We start from the raw sequence: 21,601 nt of genomic DNA, 5'->3' as shown, positions 1-21,601 counted from the left end.
CATTCAAGCAGGACATGTGGGCTAACCAAAGCCATGATCCACCTGTCACACTAGTAGGAGACAGAAGACTCAACTCACAAAGGAAGGGAAAGCTAATGTGTTTTCCTGCATGCACTGATGCCATCAGAAAGGAAGTTAAGATCAAGCCCAAAGAAACTCCAAGAAAATAAGACTGCTTTGGAGCCTGAGGACAAGGTTTTTTTATTTTTATTTTTACATGACAATTTGAGTTTTGGCTTACTCTGTAAGTAGCATTTGTAAAGTTATACTTTTTTTTTTTTGAGATGGAGTCTCACTTTGGAGTGCAGTGGTGTGATCTCTACTCACTGCAACCTCCACCTCCTGGGTTCAAGTTTCTCCTGCCAGAGCCTCCCGAGTAGCTGGGACTACAGGCATGTGCCACCATGCCCAGCTAATTTTTGTATTTTTAGTAGAGATGGGGTTTCACCATGTTGGCCGGGCTGGTTTCAAACTCCTGACCTCAGGTGATCAGCCCGCCTCGGCCTCCCAAAGTGCTGGGATTACAGATGTGAGCCATCAGGCCCAGCCTGTAAAGTTGCACTTTTGAATTTAATTTTTTTCTTGAATATTAATGTGGATTAGAGACTTGCTCATGACAATTTAGTTCTGGCCAAGCAGTTTGGTCATCACCTGGGAGGTTGTTACAAACGCAGAATCACAAGCCCCAGCCTAGACCTCCTAAACTAGAACCTGAATTTTATCAAGCTTCCCAGGTAGTTTGTATGCATATTAAAGTGTGAGAAGGACTAGATTCGAGCATTTATCTATAAAGCTACTAGAAAGGTATATTGAATAACAGTAAATGATTATAGCTTCCTTTCAGATTTGCAACAGATTTTGATCTAAATATTGAGTATAAAAAATAAAAGTTCAATTTAAAGGATGAGACTAATAACAATCATGACTTCTCAAATCTAAATGAATATTTCCTACAGATAACTCAATATATATGACCTCAACTGGGTAGCTTTAGTCACTCTTTGCTAACATAAACACATGCTCTTCCCATGAAGGTTCACATCTTTATACATTATAATTGCTGGCATTTTAAGAGGCTAATGAAACACTCTATTTTGCGCTATTGACAGAAGGCAGATTTCTAAAAATCAGAGTTAAGATGTTCCATAATAAACATGGGTTAACTTTGTAAAATAAAAAGAGGAGGGGGCAGGGGTGATGGTAGGGGGAGAAGTATTGGTTAGTGGTCAAGAGTGCCTTGATTTGTATTCTTGCTCTATCCACCGTGTGACCTGACCCATTACTGCACCTCTCTGGGAGCCAGCTCCTTTAGTGTAAAATAGGGATAATAGCGCTGTTGCTGTTCAATTCTGGAGGGTTAAGAGATTCTGCATGAAAAGGACTGTAGCAGCACTTGAACACAATAAATATTGAATACATGTAAGCTATTAATATGAAATTAGAATTGAAATCCTGTCTCGAGATACATTTTGCTTAATTGAGAGAACTTGCCCTGTCTCTGTCCAGCACTTGATCTGACTCTTAGCTAGAAAGGTGAATACTATCAGCTGTGCCTATCTCACTGGCTTAGAGAAAGGATAAAAAAAACCCTGCAGTACAAGCTGGGAGTGGCGGTGGGGGCACTGAAGCCATGCTCCAGGTGAGGTGGGGAGGCACACTGACGGAGGTGTATGAGCCCACTTCATGGGGAACATGCACAAAGAAGAAAACATCTCAGGCTGCTGTGGGAAGCCAGACGTCCTGTGCCTGCAGTCCAGAATCCCCCCCAATTCCCACCCTCAATAAAGGGAACCCTGTGGGAAGAGAAAGGAATGTGTTAAAGTGTAGATCAAGAAGGGACAGGAGAATAAAAAGAAATGGAAGCAGGTGCACACACAGGAAAGATGATGAGTGTTCTATTGTTAAGAATTCATGCTCTAACAACACAAACCAAATTAATCCCAGCCTCCCCACTTAAGAACGGTAAGGGGCAAGTCAGTTAACATGAGTCTCCATTTTTTTAAAGTATAAAACAAGGATCATAGTTTTATATCCTACCTCAAAGGATTGGGGAGATGATTAAATGTACCTGTGAAGAATAAAGCAGAGTACTTCGCACATGATAAATGCTCAATAAATGGTATTCATTACTGTCCATCTATGATATGCATCTGCAACACAAAAAAATACATGTTTACTGTAGGTTTAATCCCAGGATCAAGGAATTTGATATGAACTTCCAATCAACAGAGAAACCAGGTCTCTTTTGGATGCCCTATGGATGAAAGAAGACCAAGGGTATAGGAAGCCTTTGTCATAATTGTTGCAAAAGTCTAATTAGTCCTCTTAGCAATGAAGCAATGGAAAAAAGAGGTATTAGAAGTTGGCTTTAAAAACACCATCATCGAGACCGGTTGTGGTGGCTCACACCTGTAATCCCAGCATTTTGGGAGGCTGGTGGGGGGGGCGGGGCGGATCACTTGAGGTCAGGAGTTCGAGACCAACCTGGCCAAAATGGTGAAGCTCCATCTCTACTAAAAATACAAAAATTAGCCGAGTGTGGTGACTGGCGCCTATAATCCCATCTACATGGGAGACTGAGGCAGAAGAATCACTTGAACCCAGGAAGTGGAGGTTGCAGTGAGCTGAGAAGGCAGCATAGCATTCCAGCCTGGGTGACAAGAGGGAAACTCTGTCTCAAAAAAAACAAAAACAAAAACATCATGCGGCATTTGTCAGAACGAGCTGAAAAGCAGAAAAAGACAAGATAATCTACAGTGCAACAAAAGACTATTTACAAAATTTAACATCTGACATAAACAGAATGGCTTAAGAGACCTCATCTCACTGGGCTGTGCCAGTATGCTAGTACTACCTATGCAAAAATAAATTCACAAAAACACGTCTGAAAAAGAACAAACAGTTGATTTTCGGAGATAGTAGGCTTAGAAAGTGACTTTTTAGATGTGCTCGTCACTTTTGCAAAATCAGGGCATTTTGAAACCCCTGTAAGATTGAAGGAGGAAAAAAAATGTATAATGGTCTAACAGTTTTAGGCAAAGTAAGAGATGAGCTGAGTGTTTACCTAGGGCAGTGGTTTTCAAGCCATTTTTTTCAGCTGCAGAACGCTTTTTATAAAACAAAACCTGAGATCCCATATAAAGTACTGTGAGTAAATTCATTTATATATTGTTTTAGTATTTGTTCATGTCTGTAAATGAGAGCACAAATAACCACACAATTGAACACACATTTGAAAATATATTTTATTACATGGTTAAGGCTGTTTTTTAAAGATAAAATTCCAAATAAAAGCTTACAGAATCCTAGTGTTTTGTGGAAGGTAATTCAGAAGCATCAAAAGGATTATGAAATTTGGGACTAGCCAGGTGCTTCTCCATGGAGGCCCGAGGGTTGTCACAGATTCATGCAGATGCCATTGGAAGTGATCTGTGTAGTAAGAGAGAGCAAAGAGCAGAGGATACCCCAATGCTTTCTGTTTAATGGCCAAGCCAAACTAGTACTGAAGGGGCATGAAGTGGTGAGCCTGTGAACACTGTGACAAATGCCACAACTATGAAAAGCTCCCCAGACCCCCCAATAAAGGGGAAAACACGCAGGCCCTATCTGGACAGGCTTGGATTGGCAGGGCTGGGGTGGGGGGCACAGACACAGGCTGGAACCATCTATCCAGGGGCATTCAGGAGCATTCCCTGGAGAGCTTCAGGAAGAGAAAGCAGGTATGTGGTTTTCTTGTTGGATGTGGCTAGATGGGATGCGAAGATAGAAAGTAACTAGGGTTAGGCTGGACGCAGTAGCTCACGCCCGTAATCCTAGCACTTTGGGAGGCAGAGGCGGGCAGATCACCTGCGGTCAGGAGTTAGAGACCAGCCTGACCAACATGGTAAAACCCCGTCTCTACTAAAAATACAAAAGTTAGCCAGGCGTGGTGGCGGGTGCCTGTAATCCCAGCAACTTGGGAGGCTGAGGCAGGAGAATCACTTGAACCCAGGAGGTGGAGGTTGCAGTGAGCCAAGATCGCGCCATTGTACTCCAGCCTGGGTGACAAGAGTGAGATTTCGTCTCAAAACAAACAAACAAAAAAACTGAAACAAAACAAAACAAAAGAAGTAACTAAGGATCAAATGGCCCATGGCAAGATTTGGAGATGAGAAAGGGAAAGTGGCCACTGAGAAAATGACCCTATCTACAGCTGTGTAGGAATTTATGATAGAGAAGTAACAAGAGTGATCTAAGCAGCACTGGAAACAGGGGGATGGGGAGGTGTGGAGAGGCCAGCAAAGAAGACATGGAAAGGGCAAGGAAAGTAGCAGAGAATGTAAGGCCAGTGCAGAAAGAAACAAAGCAAAGGATAAGAAGTTCAAAGGCTGCTTTGAAGACCTAAATCCATACAAAGATAGTATATGGCAAGTCTTGTAATGTAATACAAATGGACTAAGCAAAAAAGAGGCCAGAGTTTCAGCCTATAGAACTCAGGAAAGGAAATGAGAATCAAAGTTTATTGAATTTATAGAGTGTTTTGATGTTGCTGAGTGTTGAAAAATTATTTGCCAGGGGAGGGAGGCTTTGGTTGCTTGGTGGTAAAGAACGCAAAATAATCCCTTTTATAGTAATCTGTGAAGACGAAATGAACATGTATGTAAGTTCCTACATAAACATATGATAGTATTACCAGAAAAGCAAGAGTAAACCGCATTCTCATCTGGGCTGCAGGAATTTAGGAGGATAAAGAACGGTCTGATTTATCAGGGATGGCCTAATGACATTTAGGAAAGAAGGAATGAGGAAAGGCAGGGTTTATGACAGCTATATGGTCCTGAGAAGGAAATGAATTCCCTTGATTTGAATTATAGGTTTGGGCTTTTCATGTCCTGCCCTTAGACCCAATACTCTAGCTGATCAGCTGTGAAGAGCTGTTAGCTAGATGCTGGGCACTTTACCTCCCTAAAAATGGCCCTGTGAGAAAATATTCCAGCACATGGATTAGAAAATCAAAGCTTGGATGCGGCATGCAAATGACCCAAGATTACACAGCCAGTAAATGGGGAGCGAGGGCTCAAGCCCTAGGCTAACAGTCGCAAGTCCCCTTGGCAGCTGGTTTTCTAGGTCCTGGCCGCATAGAACCCTGAGATGTTCCCCCTCCATCCTTTTGGCCCTTTTGGGGGTGGCCTCTTCAAGTGGTAGTAGTCTCTCCTTTGAGGGCATTTGGTCTTGCAAACATCTTTAAAAGTGCCCTTCTGGTGAAAATTAAGTTAGCAGCAAGCTTGAAAAGTGTAAAAAGCTTCTTCCATCACTATGCAAACAAAGCAGAAAAACATTACATATTAAGATTTCTTGGACAGGAAAGAACTTTGTCTCCTACCAGTCTCCTCCCAGACTAGAACCTCCTTGTGTTCAGGGGTTGTCTTGTACAAACCTTTGTATATACTACATCCAGCATAAGGTCATGTATGTCATAACTGGCTAATAAGATAGTTTTTATCAAACAAAGGCCCAAAACAACTATATGCAAGAAGGCAGAGCACAATTATTTATAATATATAGAAACTATATTTTTCAAAGTAGAGCATCACTTCTAACACAGGTGATTATACAAATTCTAACTGCAATTCTTTCTGAGGGGAATAAATACTATGGATGGAGGCAAAGCCAAGGATACATAGAATTTGAAGATGTAGGGAACGTTTCTTGGCTTCTCTTCAGCTGTCTGATGTCACCAAAGAAGTGGGCTGGCTTGGATAAACTAATGACCTCTGTTTGGCCCTGTGTTCCTAAAAATTTTATGGGAAGGTCACTAATAAACTAAGTGTGTAAATGCTCCACCATCTAGTTAAAAAATAACTGCTACTGGAGCTTATACTACACATTTTCTGCAAAACACATTTACTTACCTTTCCTTCTAATAAAATACACCCAGCAATAAATAAAAGGCAGTAAAAAGTATCCATGGCTTGCTATTAAACTTGAAATATTTTTAATGACAGGTTTTAGTATACTGTTTTTGGAAGGATCAGGTATTTGAAAATAAGCACCCAATGAGGACATGATTAAGATTGGCACCAAGGTACAAATATAATAATTTGTCCCAAGTACAGTGTCTGTACTCAGAGAATTTAAATGTCTACCCATGAGAGATCAGATTGCACTTTAAAATGGTCAATACACTTCTAGCAATGAGTCACTTGTATAAAAATGCCACTATAAAGCATATTATAGTCTTTTTGGGTTTTTTGGTTTTTGTTTTTTCAAGTTTAAACTACAGTCTAGGCCGGGCGCTGGCTCAAGCCTGTAATCCCAGCACTTTGGGAGGCCGAGACGGGCGGATCACGAGGTCAGGAGATCGAGACCATCCTGGCTAACACGATGAAACCCCGTCTCTACTAAAAAAATACAAAAAACTAGCCGGGTGAGGTGGCGGGCGCCTGTAGTCCCAGCTACTCGGGAGGCTGAGGCAGGAGAATGGCATAAACCCGGGAGGTGCAGCTTGCAGTGAGCTGAGATCCGGCCACTGCACTCCAGCCTGGGCGACAGAGCGAGACTCCGTCTCAAAAATTAAATAAATAAATAAATAAATAAATAAATAAACAAACTACAGTCTAGTGGATTTAGTTCTTCATGTTTTTGCCTAAGTGCTACAATGGCAGGGAAAGGGGCTTTGGAATTTCAGAATTTTTTTTTTCTTTTTTGTAAAGAAAACCTCTCAAGAGGGTATCCAACCACTTTCTGGAGACATAAACATAGGTAAAGCAAAGTGACCCAAATAAAGGAAGAATGAATATATATATATAGGCCTATATATATATATAGGCCAATTCTCTTTTACGGGCTCCTTGCAATTAGCTGGCAATCTTATCCTGTGGGTCTGAAGGATTAAAGCAGGAGCAAAGAACAAAAGGAACTGATCTGCTCCACTCCTCCATCGGTCCTTTCTGAACAAATCAGACTTCATCTCCTCCAGCGCCTCCTTACCACCTCATCTTCTTTCCCCTACCCATAGTCCCTTAGGGGAAGGACTGTTAACATGAGAAAATGCTACATAAATGAAATTCCTTCAGAATCAACATAGGTTTGAAAATGGTTCCAGAAACTAGAGGTGTTTTTTTTTTTTTTTTTTTGAGACGGAGTCTCGCTCTGTCACCCAGGCTGGAGTGCAGTGGCCGGATCTCAGCTCACTGCAAGCTCCACCTTCCGGGTTTACGCCATTCTCCTGCCTCAGCCTCCCGAGTACCTGGGACTACAGGCACCCGCCACCTCTCCCGGCTAGTTTTTTGTATTTTTTAGTAGAGACGGGGTTTCACCGTGTTAGCCAGGATGGTCTCGATCTCCTGACCTCGTGATCCGCCCATCTCGGCCTCCCAAAATGCTGGGATTACAGGCTTGAGCCACCGCGCCCAGCCCTAGAGGTGGTTTTTATGGTTTTCTCATTTTGGAATTCTGGGCAAAGCACAGCTTTTTTGGATCACTGAATCTTTAAAAAAATATGTAGCAGTAGGTAATAAGCCACCCAAATTAAGTTTACAAGAAGTTTAGATGTACTCCTTTCCCTCTTGCAGACAATTGAGGACAATGCTCCCAGTAGGTCACTACATTAAAGGAAGCATAGCCTGGGAATGGCACACATGACATCTATTGAACTTACTGTTCCATCTGTCACTGACATGGGCCACATACAAATCTCCAGAGCTCTTGGGGTCTTTAAGGGGCCTGCTAATCCATTGCTTTTCCTTTACCCTTAAGTCATTCCAAATAGGAGGATCTATTCTGTGTTTAAAGACTTCCGAGGAAGAGTCCACAATCACTTAACCAAATACTTAGAAATTAATTTCCCTGTGGCCTTTCCCTATTGCTCTGAATGCACATTCCTTCCTATAGTCCTGCCGTTCTGAAGAGGAACATATTGTGGCCATGAGCTTTGAGACCTATATAAGGACAAAATAATTCTCAATCTCACCCAACCATCAATTCCATGATTTTTTTTTTTTTTTAAGATGGAGTCTCACTCTGTTGCCCAGGCTGGAGTGCAGAGGCACAATCTTGGCTCACTGCAACCTCCGCCTCTGGGTTCAAGCGATTCTTCTGTCTCAGCCTCCCAAGTAGCTGGGGACTATAGGTGGGCACCACCACATCCGGCTAATTTCTGTATTTTTAGCAGAGACAAGGTTTTGCCATGTTGGCCAGGTCTCAAACTCCTGACTTCAGGTGATCCTCTCGCCTTGGCCTCCTAAAGTATTGGGATTACAGGCGAGAGCCACCGCACTCAGCATTCATCAAATTTTTTTTTTTGAGACGGAGTCTCACTCTGTCGCCGAGGCTGGAGTGCCGTGGCACGATCTTGGCTCACTGCAAGCTCCGCCTCCTGGGTTCACGCCATTCTCCTGCCTAAGCCTCCCAAGTAGCTGGGACTACAGGTGCCCGCCACCATGCCTGGCTAATTTTTTTTGTATCTTTAGTAGAGACGGGGTTTCACCATGTTAGCCAGGATGGTCTCAATCTCCTGATCTTGTGATCCACCAGCCTCGGCCTCCCAAAGTGCTGGGATTACAGGCATGAGCCACCGTGCCCGGCAAAATTTTTTAATGAAAAATTACTTCATAATTTATAAAGTGTAGATACAAATGTACTGCACTCAACCTTCTATGGAAGTGAAGATGAGAGATAAGTACTTACTTACCCATTATCCTTGCCCTCATTTGGAAGCTCTGTGGAACTGCTATAGAAATTAAGTCTATCTATAATTCAATAAGGTGGACATTGGAGAAGAAAAAAAAAAAAAAAAAATATATATATATATATATATATATATATATATGTAATTCCAATACCTAAATCTAGAGAACTGCTAAATCAGAGAAGAGCTTACAGACAAAAACAGGTTATACAGATTCAACTCACTTCACACACAGTCTCAGGGACAAAATATATAATTAACCAAAAAGAGGAAAAAAAGATGATTTTTGTCCTACAGACAACCATGCGTATACAGATCTAGGGCTTGAGAGTCACTGAGTCAAACCTAGAAAAATATGTACTACTAATTTTGCTTCTTCAGGTCACCAGTGCCCACTATTTTCATCAACTATACAGTATCAAAGCATACTAGTAATAAATAAAAATACATAAAAAGTAATAAATAGTTGGTGAAAATGTTGATCCATCTGATTTCTCTGCAATCACTGATTTATCTGCAATCTGTTAAAATATAAACTGGAAATAAATCAAATACATGAAAATCTTCAGTGTTGATAATCAGAGAAAAAAGCAACATATTAAAATGACATCCAAACAGAGGAACTGCCAAATACGGCCTATGAAATGTTCTGTCAAAATAAAGATGTGGAATCAGGAAGCAGATGGCAAAATTCTTTCTAAAACCCCACTTAAGTAGCATTTTAGGCATTTCTGACGGTTCTGCAAATGAAAAGAGGGAAGTTTCATCAAGAATAACTCTAGCCCAGTTATGATGATAGGTTGCTCCAATCCTCTCCAACTTGGCACAGGAAGTAGCTGGCTTAAATGGGGGAGGGGAAGTGAGAGGCAAAGCAGCTCTCAGCACGGGACACGAATGCAAACCCAGCTATGCAAGGTGAAAATCACTCTAGCTTTGGCATTTTGGATGAATTTCATTAGAATCAGGCTGGGTTTCATAACCAGAAGGCAGAACTTCCTTAGTTTTATGCTTTTTCTAATAATGCTTTGTCAGGGAAATCTTCTTCTCTATTTTAGAGATTTCTTTTAGATTTTTGACCTATTTTCTTGTTTCCCAGGCTGCGTATATCACTCGTGAACCTTCCAGACAACTGAAGAATGACAATGAATACTGCCATCTTCCCAGAGCTCCAGCACTAATCTCCAGCACTAAACTAACCACTTTTCTCAGTTTTGATGTCTATGAATCTGCAATCACTATTGAATGGGGAAAAGTCTGTGAAACATTTCCTACATAAATGATTAAAATTAGCTGCTTTTAGAGCAGAATGAACAACATACAAAGCAGGTTGGACGACTTCTATTTCACACAATTGCATCTCAGTTTCTGACCTAGGTAAAATCCTGCATAAATGCAAGAGAATCCTCTATATTCATATGTTCTGTATTCAGGTTTAAGAGATGTGAATTTACATTTACATTTTATTAATTCATCAATTGATAAACTTAAGAATTAAAACTCTCAAAATCAGAAGACAATGCTTTTTGGTAAAGAAAAAAAGAAACAGGCTTTAGTAAAAACAGGTATAAAAATTAACCCAAAACCTTTGAGTAACGTATTTATCCTACAAGTAGAAAATTCCGAGAATAACTGGAGGACTGAGGGGATTAAAATGCCATGCAGTAGATGGACTATTTCAGATTTTATAGTCAGGGAAACTGGCCTTGGGAGGACAGCTCTCAATTCATATACTTTACATAAGAGCAGTTCTTTCCATAGGCCATAAAGTTGTAGGTGATACAATAAACTGGGTTATAAAATAGCTTCTTTTTAGAATGGAGATGATACAAAATCAATTTCTACAACCATCATTTCCTCCTGAAAACCTCTTTTACATTCAACCTAAACTTACTCTCCCTTTTGGGAATTCCCAGTGTATTTCTATGAGATGTCTTCTACGTTAATAGCAGGGCCTACAAAGAACCAACGTGCAGATGCTACTTGTCAAAGAGCGCTTTCTGTAGGTAGTCTAAAAGAACACAACTATACGCATACACAAACGTGTACAGGTAAATGCAAAAGGAAAAAGGAGATGCAAGAGTACTGTACTACTGCTTTAACAAATGCTCTCACCCAATCCACCTTATCCATCTTATAGGCTAGAAATACTATTTAGGCTTTAAAATATGCAAAAAAAAATTTTTTTAAATCTACAAACCATCTGTGGAAGCATATTTTGCCTTCTGCTATGACCCTCATCATCCCTCAAATCATATTCTAAAAGCCTGAGAGGTGAAAATCTTCTAAATAGCTGAACCACCCACAGAACCTGAAAATTATTATACATTTTGCACATGATTAACCTATATTCACCACTGAGGTTTAACCAAGAACCAGATTCAGGTAGGTAATAGGGGTCACAATTACTTTTTCATAAAATATACCCTCCTACTGGCCAAGTGAGGTGGCTCACGCCTGTAATTCCAGCAGGCCGAGGCAGGCGGATTCCTTGAGCCCAGGAGTTCAAGACCAGTCTGGGCAACACGGCAAAACCCTGTTTCTACTAAAAATACAAAAATTAGCCGGGTGTGGTGGCACATGCCTGTAGTCCCAGCTACTTGGGAGGCTGAGGTGGGATGACTTGAGCCTGGAAGGTGGAGGTTGCAGTGAGCTGAGATCACGACACTGTACTTAAGCCTGGGCTACGAGTGAGACCCTGTCTCAAAAAAAAAAAAAAAAAAAATCTATTCATCCATCTCTGCAAACACACATACACACACCCTCCTACTTTACATAAATGTACAATTCTATGTCTATTCTTAGCATGTTTTAAGTTAAAATTAGATTACTGATGTTTACAAGCATGGCCAAATGATCTTTTTCATTTTATGTCAATGTTTACACACCAACCCTTCAGAAGGTTGGGACAATGGGAAGAGGGCATTGGACTGGATGTAAAGCCTGAGGCCAGGGGTTTAGTTTTGCTGGGGTCTAGTTTTGCCGATTCTCACCTCAGAATCTTGCCCCCTCAGGCAATCACTCAAATTGAAGTATCACTTCTATTGGTCCTGATACTCCACTTCAGTAATTTATTTCTTCCTTTGAATGTAAACCATTTATAGCTAAGTAGAGTATATTTTAGTAAAAGAACACAGTGAAGACCAAGCAAAACTTCATCTGTACTAATAATGACACGGTGGGCCAGAGCTCAAGTCAGATTTGTAGTAAGAAAGCAAAGGGGAAAAAAAATCATTTACTTCACTAAAAATTTTGTTGTTTAAAACTCTAAACAAAATCAATCCTATTAGTAAAGATATTCATTCTTATTGTTTTTTTAACAAGCAAATTTTAATAATGCCTTTTATTTCTATACAAAGCAATGTAACTTTCTGAAAAAAAAAATGACTATACAGAACCCTTTAAACATAGGAGTACAGAGTTTCAAATGGCAACAAGAAGTTAAGAAACACAGGCCACTGTGTCGTTACGGGTGAATCCTAGTTGTCCTGTAGCCCAAGGTCCAAGCTAGTTTACTCCATAAACTCAATAACCACGGTTCCTATGAATACCTTTCTAAAACCATTTATTATAAAATCTCACCCTTTATCCATTATCAGTATTAACGTATCCAAGTGAGAAAGAAAATGGGAGAGAAAAATGAGAATCAACAATGCAGCATGAACATTTTCATCCTGAATACCAGTAAGGACTCCAGATGATATATGGTGCCAACTTTATGTGCCTCAAAAGATTTTAACTTTCAGAACATTTAAACGATTAAAGAGAAATCATCCTCTTGACTAGGTATTTTAAAGCACATCAAACTGTAGGTTTACATTTGACAAAGTCTTATGGACTACCAAATATGTAGAAATAGGAATTCCAAATATTTCAGTTCGTTGAATATACAAAACCAAATAAGGCACAAGGACCTGAAGAATAAACACAAAGCTAGTCTACAATGTTTGAGTTAATGTGATTTAGGACCCTTCTATTTCGTTCTGCAAGATAATGTACATAGTTCTCTCTGCTATATGTGTCCACATCTATTCAGATTGTTACGGACCTTTTCATTCTGGAACTTAAAACATTATAGGCCATACAAAATTCCAAACTCCATTGTTGATATAATCTGATTTAAAATGGAAAAAAAAAAAAATCTTCAAAGAAGCTTTCATAAAACTCCCTCCTCTATTATCAAATATAACTTCTGAACAAGAACACACTATACTATTATTCATAATAATCCATAAACTGGTTGGAAGGATCATTGAAATGTCAATCCAGGAGGCTCCTAATTTTCCTGTTTGGCTTTCAAACAACCCACAATTCTGTGCATTATATACTGACATCCTAAATGACTTCCTATGCTGATTCTGGATATTCACACACAGCAGATGAATGGACATTTGCAGCTATCAGACTGTGCTGGGACTGATTTGTGTAGTAATTTGACCATCTTGGTGTATTTTTTCTTTATATTTCTTAAATAGAAAATAAAAAAAATCAAATGGCTGATATCATAAAAACCACTGGTCTCTAAATGTAACATGGAGACAAGAATAGAAATCAGGAGAAATGAGGAATCTTTAATTTCAACTGACTGAATGCTCACAGGACTCAAACCAGTTGGTGCATTCAACTGAGAAAAAGAACAAATGAGAACATGCAGAAAACACTGGAAATAAATCATCTAAAATTATGTCTAAAAATTGAAGCATAATTAGGAATTCCAGAATGATTTAAGATCTCTACAACTCTTCTCTACTTTTTTAGTCCATTATCTTTTACAGAACCAATGTTCATATACATTTTTAGGAATGTATTTAGTAGGATATGAAAGAAGAGGACTTCTTGTGCTGAAAATGAAGAAAAAAAACCTGATCCAACATTAGCTTTTTAATCACATCTACTGAATTATTCCCTAAGATTAGAAAAAATTGCCTTAGCAATCAACAAATGCAAGCCAAGAAATTAAGCACTAATCTACAGTAAAAGGTGCTACACAAGAGATATTTATTAATGTTCTGTTGTATTTACAGTTTTAACATAGCAAACCAAGATGAATTACCACTTGGGCAGAAAGCACATCATTCTACATTATAACCCACTGGTTTCTGCTAACACATTGTAAAAGCAAGTAGTACAGTATGTTAGGGATCATCTCAAAAGTTCCAAGCTACTTCTTTGCTCCTAAGTACCTAATCCTCTCCTTACTCCCAGCCTTTGGCCTAATCATCAGGAGATAAAAGGAAAATAAGGGGGGGGGGGGTGGGGGTGGGGATGGGGGTGAGGGACTCTAATTATAGAAAGAGTGTCAAGAATTACATTTTAGTAATTAAGTTTCATTTGTATCCTCGTCCTTTCTATTTTATACAGTGACAACACCTTTAGAATCCCTTAGGTACAATAAAGTATTGCAAAATTGTGAATACAGGCTATAAAAAATTAACGCTTATTATTTACCAATTAAAGACATATTTTTGACCACACCTTAAATGTATTTTTGCACTATGATTTTGCTTCCAGGTGTTCACACAGAATTGAATAAATTTCTAGATTAATTTGAACAGCAAATATGGATTATGTGCAAAAACATACTAACAAAAGTTTAACTTTTGAGAAAACCCCTTTAAAATGGCCAGCATTATACATATCTTACAATAAAATATTTAATTCCAAGTTCACTTTGAGATGGAGGATGAATAAAGCAAGACTGCCCCCTACTGACTACAGGGACATGGCTCATGCTACTTAAAATGACTACAAACAATATATAAGGCATTATTAATACATCACAGACTTGATTGCAAGAGCTTTTTCAAACATTAACCACTAATGATTCAATGATTACAGAATTCTGCATTAACTATTAAAATTTTACACCTAGGAACAAATAGAGAGAAATGATCTTTTCAACAGTACTTTATTTTTTTAAAGCAGGTGATTATTCCTCTGTGTTCTGCATCTTGATTCACTTCCTGCAGGTGTTCTCTTGCTTCTTGAGAGAGAATTCATAAATGCAGGAAGGCCTTTGCCAGAAAACATCTGCCAGAGAAGGATATTGAATATTGAAACTCTAGTTAGCTTGTTATTTTGGCTAAGAGAAGGATGTAGTCACAAAAGAAGGCAGGATGTTTGGAGACACAAGTGCATTTTAACATAGTTTTAAGATTACTGTATACTGACATCATGGTATTCAATAAACATTAAAATTTCAGTTCTTAAAGTTATCAAGGCCTCTAGAACTAGAAAAAACTGGAATGCTTTTTCTAAAAACTCCTGAAGTCAGGAGTCTCTCTTCCCAAACCTCTTAACAAAAGAATAGAATGGAAGCAGTGCTACTGCATCCCACACTTAACCCTGTCAGCAGTGACTGTAACTTGGGACAGAGAGCATAATCCAAGTGCACAGGTAATTTTCCTAATATATCTGAAGCTACTGTTTACCCTAACAATTCCACTAGATATTGCACAAGGAAGATTTCCAGTAAGGATGTCAACGATGTCATGCTATACCTCAATTGAGCATGGCAAAATTAGAAAACAAGGATAAACTCAGCCGGGCGCGGTGGCTCAAGCCTGTAATCCCAGCACTTTGGGAGGCCGAGGCGGGTGGATCACGAGGTCAGGAGATCGAGACTATCCTGGCTAACATGGTGAAACCCCGTCTCTACTAAAAATACAAAAAACTAGCCGGGCGTGGTGGCGGGCGCCTGTAGCTACTTGGGAGGCTGAGGCGGGAGAATGGCGTGAACCCGGGAGGCGGAGCTTGCAGTGAGCTGAGATCACGCCACTGCACTCCAGCCTGGGAGACACAGCGAGACTCCGTCTCAAAAAAAAAAAAAAAAAAAAAAAAAAAAGAAAACAAGGATAAACTCACAGGTACCACAAATACTTTTAAAAAACAAGTTTTCCAAAAAAGTCATTGTATTTTGGGGACATGTTTCTCTTAAAATAATATATGTAGTTTCAAACTGATTTTAAGAAAGGAATGTATCCGACTGAAATAAATGCTCTCAAAATAATGCCTATGCATTTTACTAAATGCAGTTTTCATCTAATACTTTGAGGCATTTCTGTACTAGTACATTGTTTTGGTTCTCATGAAAACAACTTGCGAAAAACTACAAGTAATTCCCTATATTAACAATAAAAGAAGAAATATTAACAACAAAAGAAACACTAAAGAGATACACTTACTGCTTAATAAATATTTATTGAGAAACTATTTTGTGGTACTCAGCAACAAGTAAGAGTTGGATGGGCTCACATATAGGTCCATAACTTACTTTTCTATCCCCCAGATTACTGTAAAAGCCACAAGAAACTCTTCTGTGTCTTTTCTTTCTTTTTTTTTTCTTTTGGAGACAAGAGTCTGTCACTCAGGCTGGAGTGCAGTGGCGCGACCTTGGCTCACTGCAACCTACACCTCCGGGGCTCAAGCCATACTTCTGCCTCAGCCCCCCAAGTAACTGGGACTAACAGGTGTGCGCTACTATGCCTGACATCTTCTGTATCTTTTCTGATTAATTACTGCATAAATATTTAAAAGGCTGCCAAAATGGAGAGACACTACAAACACACTGGAGGAAATTAACATATTTTAATATTATCAACATTTTTCCAAACTATAAATTCACTGGTATTGTGATTTGAAGTAAACCACTGAAACTGATACAAGGACATCTTTTCTTTAGATGGAGATATAAGAGACTGAAAGACCTCGGAAAGCACAGAGACAGAGACACAAGAATATAAGGAATTCTAAAGCCAAGTAGAAGCAAAAAGAAAATTGGCAAATGAATATTAAATGAACATTTTTGCAATGAGGCCAGACTCATTATAAACATAAGTAATTTCTGTTTTATCAGTTTAATAGATGAAAACTGATGAAACAGTGACTAGTAGGTCAAAACAGAGTTTGCAAGAATATGCAATATGGTACAATTACCTGGTTACTACCTTAGTTTATGATGCTTTAGCATAGGTAAACAGCTTTAATAGATTCCTCAAAGTCAAAGCCTGCCACCCAACAAACATTAAAAATCCCTTTGCTCGTTCAGTAAGAAAAGCAAAAATTAAATTAAATTAAAATCTCTCAAGAGGACCTAGATAGGTGACCAGTGGGTAATCTCAATCACCACACAATTTCCAAATGAAAGACTGCTAGCAGGCACTGCTGTCTGAGACTTGGAGGCTTGAATGGCAGTGTTACAGAAATGCTGGCAGTACGCAAACTGAAGGACAAACAGATCTTAGGGACTCTGGACCACATTACTAAATTGTAGATCAGATCACTTTGTAAAAAAAAGGAATCCAATAGCCTACAGATCATTTAATTCCAACAGGAAGACAACCAGTTCTTCTTGGAGATATTATGTAAATTTTGTTTAGCAAAAATTCTACTGGAAACACCATTTCTACTATCTTGCTATCTTATAACACAGTCCAATAAGTAAACCTTTACCTTGAGATGAATTTCCTTTAATAAAAGAGATATTAAGGAATAGGAGAAAAATTACAGAAAAGGAGAAATGAAAGTGTCTGTTATCACATGGAAAAAAATTAAAATATTTGATGCCTAATAGGTACAGGTCACTAGGTCACTTTTTAAATATGAAGGCCCTAGTTCATTAATGCTAGGGCTCAAAAACCTCCTCTTTTTCCTTCTATTTCAGATGTAGTTAAAATAAATAATTTTAAAATACATTATGCTTCGTATGTACAAGTGCTTTTGGTACCACACAAATAGTGTTATAAGACACTATTATAACCAATATATAACCAATCAACTGTGTTACCACGTTATTACTGTAGCTAACTCCTCATTCACCTGGCAGCATCAGAGGAGGTGGTAATCCATAAAAATGTATTTTCCAGTGAACTGGTAAATAGGAACAAGTATAAACACTTTACATTTTTTACCATTTCAGGTACAGATGTTTATAACAGGTTATCTGTTTCTTCTGCTTCCTCGGTCACATACTTTTTTTTTTTTTTTTTTTTTGAGACAGAGTCTTGCTCAGTTGCCCAGGCTGGAGTGTAGTGGCATGATCTTGGCTCAATGCAACCTCCACCTCCTGGGTTCAAGTTATTCTTCTGCCTCAGCCTCCCAAGTAGCTGGGATTAGAGGTGCACACCACCACGCCCAGCTAATTTTTGCATTTTTAGTAGAGATGGGGTTTCATCATGTTGGCCAGGTTGGTCTCAAACTTTTTTTTTTTTTTTTTTTTTTTTTGAGACGGAGTCTTGCTCTGTCGCCCAGGCTGGGGTGCAGTGGCCGGATCTCAGCTCACTGCAAGCTCCACCTCCCGGGTTTACGCCATTCTCCTGCCTCAGCCTCCTGAGTAGCTGGGACTACAGGCGCCCGCCACCTCGCCCGGCTAGTTTTTTGTATTTTTTAGTAGAGATGGGGTTTCACCGTGTTAGCCAGGATGGTCTCAGGTGACCTGCCCACCTCGGCCTCCCAAAGTGCTGGGATTACAGTCGAGAGCCACTGCGCCCTGCCCAGTCACATACTTCTTGATGGCCACTGTGCACACCTTTAGCAGTTCCTTCTGGCATTTTGTTATGAAGTAGGAAAACAGATAACAGCTTATTAATACATTTTCCCTCCCTTAAGCTTAAACGGACTCTGAAAGAGAACCTGAGAGCTGCCCCTATTATAGCAGTACATGAGCTCTAATGTTTAGCTTTTGTAACATCTACTTGGCTGATTAGAAAGAGGTGTTTCGGGATCACTTCAAGATTGGTTTATTTGTACTATATTTTAGGTAGCCTGACTATAAAAGTCACTATTCTTACACCCTTTTGTAGTAAATTGCCAAATCCTAGTACAATATGGAAAGTATTATTTTTCTGTTATGGTGAAGTTATTTTAAAAATTCTGTATCTGTATCTTTCCAGCAAAGTTATTTTAAAAATTCCCTACCTGTGTCTTTCTTCAGCTATCTTTTAACTGGTGACATCTCCATCAAAGAAGTAGAAGTCCATAAAAGAAAATAAAGCTTTTGGGAACACTGACCCCATCTTCTAAAGTTTGTGTTCTCTGATTGGCCATTCCCAGCTTTCTACTTGCATAAACTCTGTATTCTGATCCTTTTGATGACTTCAGGTTGACAATGTCAAGACAGGCAATTTAGCAGAGGAGTCACTAATTTACCAGTGATTTTCCTCAGCAGGAGTTAGCCTAGGTTTTTTTAAACTACATTTTCCCTCTCCCCTACCCCTATCTCCCTAGAAGAATCACTGTACATGACAGTTAGAAATAAGATCAAAGTTATCCTTTAGTAATCTGACTGCCTGCTAGGCAAAAACTCAACAACCTTCTGACAAAATTCAGAGCTCACAATCTCTACAACATGATAACTGACAATGCTGCAACAAAGAAACGACTGGCCAGGTATGTAAAAACAGGAAAATGTAACCCAGAATCGAGAAAAAATCCATCAATACAAATAGACTTATCTATCTTGATGTTGGAATTAGCAGATAATGACTTTTTAAAAACTGTGATAAACATAATAAAGAATCCATAGGGAGGAAAAAAAATAAAGCTTTCATACTTCACATGACAGTTTCCTAGTATGTCTTCTAACAAAATTAAACTAAATGTCCTCTGAACTAGAGAAAGAAAGGATTCTACATCTGGATCTGGACATAGTTCTTACCCTTTCAATGGACAAAGGGAACTCAGTCCCATAGGATATTATGGCTTTTCAGGTTCCCTCTGGGGATCCCTGGAAAATTAGTGAAGTCATTAGAATTCTAAAGTCTGCTGTAAGTTCCTCAAACCCTTAATTTAGAGCTCTGAATTCTCTGGGTGTGTCAGGAATGATTTCAAATAAACCAGGGTATCACAGTTAAACAGAAAAGCAAATAAACTCTATTATGCCCTCCAATGGAGTGCATTCATTTACCTGAGTACGTTTCTGACAACTCTTAATGTATACTCCTGAAGCACCCGCAAGTTCATCACTTCAATCTCCCTTAGCAGTTCCTACAACATTATTATTACTAAGGACTGCCTACTTCAAATCACAACCCCACATGCATAGTTTTAAATTTAGAACATCAAAAAACATTTCAGAAATTTTAGAAAATCCAAACAATAACAACAAAATTTTCAGTAAAGTACCAAACAACACAGGAAAACCGAGACGTTCAGGCTTTCTGTCAACTGGACTGCTATTTCTTATGCTTAGAACCAAGATGAAGAAGGTATGCAATCCCCTAATAAAGATCCAAATTTCCTTCTAACTGAAGGATGAAGAGAATAGGCAGAGGTGTGATCTCAGTCCATTTAGAAATTCAGAGCTAACATTAAACTACACCTACAGAATCGATGACTTTTTTTTTAAAGAGAAAGAAATCTGTCCCCTCAGTATATTTTGGGTGTCAATGTATCGGGGGAAAATATTAGGTGATTTCAGCATCCTTCATAAGGAGGACTTGTAGCAATCCAATAGTACTAACGTTTGAATCCTTGATAGGTAAAAGTTAAACCTAAGGCTAACTATAAATTCCAATCAGATATATAGATGAAAGATGACAATGGTAACTAAATAAAACTGCAAAGAATATCTAATAAGCCTCTTATGTTCCAGACATAAACAAAGACACATCGTAAGCATTAAGGCCCAGGCCAGTGGTGTGAATGTTCATCTACATCCAGACTGTGTGGCTGAATTCAAATTCATGACATGCTACACATTTTTAAACACACAAAGATTCCTGTTTTTTAGTAACGAATACTAGTATATATTTCTTTGAAGAAACTAACTTTAAAAGCAGTTTAAGCCTTCTTTACTTACATACATTTAATTATCCATGTAAAATGCTTATTATCTGACACATGGAAAACTCCATGAATGTTAATTTTAGTTTACTATATATACAATGCTTGAAAAAATGTTTGTTATATTCAAGATGGTCTCATTATATTATTCTGTTGCCTAAAGTTTTCAATGCTGTTCTATCACTTGGAAAATGAACTATCGTAGATGCTTTATTTTCTTGAAACATACCTCTTGAGACCACCACAAATCTTCAAAATTGAGAATCTGATTATTAGCGTATGATTGCCTATATAAACTGATACTCTGAGAGTACAGAACACATTCGTGTTCCACGTGGGCTTAGTCTTGCATTGACCCAACATGTCACGGGTTCTATCAATTTGATGGTTCTACTAAATGGACTTGGTGCTCAAGGTTATTTCAGAAACCTGTTTCAACCTGACTTTTTAGCCTTGACCCTCAATACTCCTTTATGCCCCAAATCAAACTACTGTCCTTTGAACAAGCTCCATACTTCCCTATTTTTGCTCTTCACTCTGCCTCAGATGATTCTGAAATTCTTCCCCACACTCTCCACTATCATGTAAAGTTATCTGAACTACTACACCTACCCTTTACAATGCTTTGCCTAAGACCTTCAACTGGACTGGCCTCTAGGTGGTGCTCAAGGTTCTACTCTATGATCAACACAGTCCCCAAAAGTCCCAAGGAACAAACAGCCAAGTCCAAGAAAGTCTATTAGAACTTGTTACCAAAGAGAGCTCTCTCTGGTGTACTCTTTCTCAAGATTCTCTACCTCTTCCTTTAGGCAGCCACTGATGTAAGATGGAATGTCGGCCTCTGGGGAAAATCATGTGTGAGTCAAAGAGCCTTGCCAGGGCTTAGTCCTCCTGTTCTAGGCAAGGGAAAAGGTCCTTTCTCTTGTTTTCTTGGGTTTGACCTTCCTTACATTAGAGTGGTATCAGAATGTCAACCTGAAGAAAGCCATCAGGAAAGCCTCAATGACAATTTTAAGAGATGGAAGACTTGGTGGGCTTGTCAGCAGCCCAGATAAATGGAGTTCTTAAAGTATTACACAGTCTCTCCAGGTTCTGGGATTTAGGGGCAAAGACAAGTGATTAGGCCTGAAGGTTTCCTTCTGAATGTCATCCTCT

At 39.0% G+C, this 21,601-nt stretch overlaps 1 protein-coding gene and 1 long non-coding RNA gene across 4 annotated transcripts in view; both read right to left on the bottom strand.

Annotated features, from left to right (window-relative positions):
* Positions 1-3,231: 3,231 nt before the first annotated feature.
* Positions 3,232-8,729, bottom strand: LOC144329557 (uncharacterized). Its single transcript, XR_013394915.1, has 2 exons — positions 8,672-8,729; positions 3,232-5,293 (listed from the first exon to the last, which is right to left on the bottom strand). It is a non-coding gene; the product is annotated as an uncharacterized LOC144329557 (long non-coding RNA).
* Positions 8,730-11,976: 3,247 nt separating this feature from the next.
* NDFIP1 (Nedd4 family interacting protein 1) overlaps positions 11,977-21,601 on the bottom strand; it is a 49,641-nt gene continuing 40,016 nt past the window's right edge. For 2 of the 3 annotated variants that reach the window (XR_013418072.1, XM_015140858.3), the window contains exon 8: positions 13,647-14,695. The gene's annotated coding sequence lies outside the window, so the exon portion shown is untranslated. 3 annotated transcript variants of the gene reach the window in all.

The sequence above is a fragment of the Macaca mulatta genome, chromosome 6 (assembly GCF_049350105.2).
Source record: "Macaca mulatta isolate MMU2019108-1 chromosome 6, T2T-MMU8v2.0, whole genome shotgun sequence".
Lineage (NCBI taxonomy): Eukaryota > Metazoa > Chordata > Mammalia > Primates > Cercopithecidae > Macaca > Macaca mulatta.
The sequence above is the reverse complement of the archived record's forward strand: the minus strand, read 5'-3'. Positions and strand labels throughout refer to the sequence as shown.